Raw genomic sequence first — 4,324 nt, 5'->3', positions numbered from 1 at the left:
CATCCATACATCTAGTTATTGAAGAGTTTGAACTTGGCAGGGTGTGAATGGACAGTTTTAGTTTTTTCCAATCTCTGACTTTATGTGGTGTTTGGATCTGTCTTCAGATTCAGATATTCAAACCCCTATCATCCCAAGACTTTTGAAGAGATAAAAGGGTAAAGATAGCATGCTGATTTGAATCCATTGTGTACCCCAGAAAAGCCATGTCCTTTAATCGTTATTCAATATTACTGGGTGGAATCTTTTTTATTGTTTCCATGGAGATATGACCCACCCAGTTGCGGGTGGTAACTTTTGATTCTATAGTTTCCATGGAGATGCATCTCCACCCATTCAAGGTGGCTGCTGGAGCCCTTTAAGAGGGAACCATTTTGGAAAAAGCTTTATAGCCCATACAGCCAAAGACCTTTGGAAATGAAGAAGGAAAACACTCTGGAGGGAGCTTTATGAAACAAGAAGCCTAGAGAGAAAGCTAGTAGACTTCGCCATGTGCCCTTCCAGCTGAGAAAGAAGCCCTTAACTTCATCGGCCTTTCTTGAGAGAAGGTAAACTCTAATTGATGCCTTAAATTGGACATTTTCATTTAGAACTGTGAATGTGACTATAAATTCCCCTTTTAAAAGCCTTTCTGCTTCTGGCATATAGCATTCCATCAGCTGGCAAACTAAAACAGATTGTTTTAAGGGAATCAATTTCCATATATTCAATTTCATATGTGTTCTTTCCTAAGACTGATCTACCTGAGAGTGAATCTGTGGGAGAGACACCAACCAAGTTCCTCTTTTCCGCCTCACCTCTTCCTATCTCTCCTAGGAAGGAAAAAATGGCACATGACACAAAAACTTCTCTGGGCATGGAACAAAGTTAGTTCAAAAATTTGGCCTTGAAAAATAAATCACTTTTAGTGGGTTATCAAGGAACCAGGAACTGCCTTCTGTTTCTCCCTATCTTTTAGAAATTTCTATTAATGGTGAAAAACTGGTTTCAAAACAGATTTTTGGGAACTTGGAGATGTTCTGCAATCAGATATGTCGTTGAGCTGCTGTAGGCATTAATAATTTTTGTTTAGAGATCTTCTATTTCTTAACTGTTAAAAACAATGCATTATTTTGAGGAAGTTCCACAAAAGCAAAGTGAAGGGTATACAAGTAAGAAATATTGAATGCTAGAAAAAGTGTTTTGTTTTTTTCATGTGTTTAAATGCAATCGGTTCTTTCAGCTCTTCTCAATCCACCTGTAGCGAATGGCATTAGCCAACAAGAAAAGCTTTGAAGAGCGAAGCAATACAGGTCAGTGAAGTCGCGTTGGGAATTGAATCATGTACCCCTCAAAAGATATGTCCTTAATCTTAGTCTCTGTTCCTGTAGGTGTGAACTCATTTATAAGTAGGACCTTTGGAACATGTTATCATTAGTTAAGATGTGGCCAGATGGAATCAGGGTGGGTGTTAATCCATATTCCTGAACGTCATTTAAAGAGGGGAAATTCTGATGCAGTCAACCAGAAAAAAACAAGGAAGGGAAGCAAGGACATTGCCTTGTGATAGAAAATGGCAATCAGCAGGACTCAACTGCTCCAGGAGAACGCATGGCCTTGCTGACGTCTTGGTTTTGAACTTCTAGTCTTCACAACAGTGAGACTATTCTTCTTTTAAGCCTGTGGAATTTGTCATAGCCAACCAGGAAAACTAAGTGGGTTCTTTTAATATGATTGGAATTTTTTTTGAGTCCAGCAAAATTTTCAAGATCGATTGGATAAAACCCACAGATTAAATTTTTATGATTCTTCCAGATTTAGTATGTATAATTGAACAAGGTAGTTAAAATCTGTTTTATCAAATATTACTCATTATAATTAGTTAACTTATCAAATATTACTCATTATAATTAATCATCTTCTTATTTCATCTTATAAAATAACTATATTTTTTATTATTTACTAACAAAAACTGAAATTGGATGCTAGTTGCTAAATTGGTTAGTTTTGGGCAATAGAAAAGTTTCCCTTTCTTTAAATATACAAGAAAAATGTGTTCCTAAACTAATAAAATTAATAAAGTTCTTTTTATTTAATTTAATTATTCCCAAAGGCCAAATATTAGAGTTTGATGCACATATGTACACAGATTTAACAAAGAAATATTGCTAGGTCAACAAATTATTTATGATTTGAGATATGTTACACTGCACCACTCAAACTAAGTAATGAGAAATGACACATTGATTTATAAATCATAGAATTGTATGAATTAATTTTATCTCATTAAAAAGAATCTATTTAACATGTTCTATATTTTCTCAGTTTTTGAATACTTTTATAATACTTTTCAAAATGTATGTTACCATTTTTGTTTGAAGAAAATAGGAAGTAAGACATTTCCTGTCAGAAAGTAATTTTTATAATGGTGCTTTTGCTTGACAATGAGGACTAGCTTTATCAATTAAGTTACATGGTAAATATTAGCTATAAATTAAATTTAGTTAAATCTACTGAATCAAAGTATTGATAAAATATATTTAAAGCACATAAGATACAATCGTATCATCAAAAATATTGGATTAGGAAATAGGTTTAAAAATGAACAATATTTTCATTTTCCAGACTACTCTGAGTACATCAAGATGAAGTTGTTTTTGCTTTTTTTTCATGGGCATGCACCAGGAATCGAACCCAGGTCTCCAGCATGGCAAGTGAGAACTCAGCCAGTGAGCCACCAAGGCCCGCCCCAAATGAAGTTTTAATTTAGTAGGTAAGAGCACAAACCAGAACCAGACTACCTAGGTGGAGGTCTTAGTTTACCCACTTTTAGTCAAGAGATATTGGGCAAATGACTTAACCTCTGCATTCTTGGAGTTTCTTCATTTTTAAAATGGAATGTCAATGGGACCTAGCCATAGAGATGTGGTGATCATTAAATGGTGATTATCTAGGTTGAAATATATGAAATTGCTAATCAACTATTTTATATTAAAAAACAGCAATTTCATGTGGAACCTAAAATATAAAGTTCTTAGGACAGTAGCAGGCATATGGTGAGGACTAGCTGTGTTAAGTCTTGGCTAATCAGTTAAATTGGATTCCATTAGTGAAAGAGTAATAGTTACAGATAATAGCTGTTGAAAAAGTCTTGGTAAAACCATGTCAGAACACTTCCCAGAAGTGTAGAAAATAAATAAAATTTGGCAATTAGGTAAGGCATCATTTTGCAAGTCAGTGGTTTTCAACTTCTTTGCTTGTGACAAAATTTCCTAACTGAACTGCCAGATAATAAGTTATTGACAATCATTTTTGATGATAGATTATTATGTTGTTCTTTATCAAATCAAAGGAATTCAAATGAATGCATGATAATTAGATTAAAAAAATACTGTTGTTCCCATCAACTTATCTAGGAAACATATTTTCTTAGTCTGTACAACTACAAAAATGAAAAACAGAAATAGAATTGATGCTGAGCTGGTTTCATTCTAACATAATGTAATATTCATCTCTGCATATATGAATTGATTTTAAAAATTGATGTTTAATAAATTACTTGCGAATTTTAAGCAAATTTTACTTTTGTTGTTATTTTTGATAAAATTTATATATTTTATGTAATTTGATCAATTGTATATGATATTAAACTAACTCAATCCAGAAAAAGATAACACTTAAGCCAATGAAAATAGGAAATCTTTAATACATAAGAATTCAATGTACATTAATAATTTCTCTAATTCTCTTGCCTCTAAACAAACAGATACAGAGAACAATTCAGCAAGTTTGCAGCCTAAGAAAATGTGGAAAAATAAACCAGTGTTGACTTCTAATTTTTGGGACCTTCACTTCTTGAGCCATTCTCCCTCTAATTCATTAAGTGTCACTTTCCCACCCTAAGGCAAAGGGAAAATCCACAGTACTCTTTCGTATGTTAACAATTTTCAACTTGAATAACTCTATGCTTTTCCTGTGCTCTGGAGCTCTCCTTAAATGGATTTAGGAATGAATAAAGAATAAATATTGATTGGAAGTGGCAGAGCTATTTGTCTCCTAATAAACCATCAGAGAGATTATAACCTCTAATTTGGGGTACAGTTTAAAATATATGAAATTGATACCCCTTTTTTCCCCTCAGTTTTGGGTTTTCAGTTGATTGAATATAAGACTATTAATAAGCAAATCACCATTCAGCACATGCAAAGAATGAAGAAGAGATTTTAAAAATTATAGCGAAGTTATTGTAAAACCCACAGAATACATACTCAGATGCAGGGGACCATAGATCCTTATTTAACTTTCCATAAACATTAAGATTTCCAGGTTTTAGATAGTTATCATC

General features: G+C 33.2%; 1 long non-coding RNA gene across 1 annotated transcript; it reads left to right on the top strand.

The window, feature by feature from the left end:
• Positions 1–330: 330 nt before the first annotated feature.
• Positions 331–3,980, top strand: LOC143690239 (uncharacterized). The gene is made up of 4 exons (XR_013179054.1): positions 331–548; positions 1,223–1,292; positions 2,605–2,693; positions 3,746–3,980. It is a non-coding gene; the product is annotated as an uncharacterized LOC143690239 (long non-coding RNA).
• Positions 3,981–4,324: the final 344 nt, after the last annotated feature.

Source organism: Tamandua tetradactyla, chromosome 7 (genome assembly GCF_023851605.1).
Source record: "Tamandua tetradactyla isolate mTamTet1 chromosome 7, mTamTet1.pri, whole genome shotgun sequence".
NCBI lineage: Eukaryota > Metazoa > Chordata > Mammalia > Pilosa > Myrmecophagidae > Tamandua > Tamandua tetradactyla.
The sequence above is the reverse complement of the archived record's forward strand: the minus strand, read 5'-3'. Positions and strand labels throughout refer to the sequence as shown.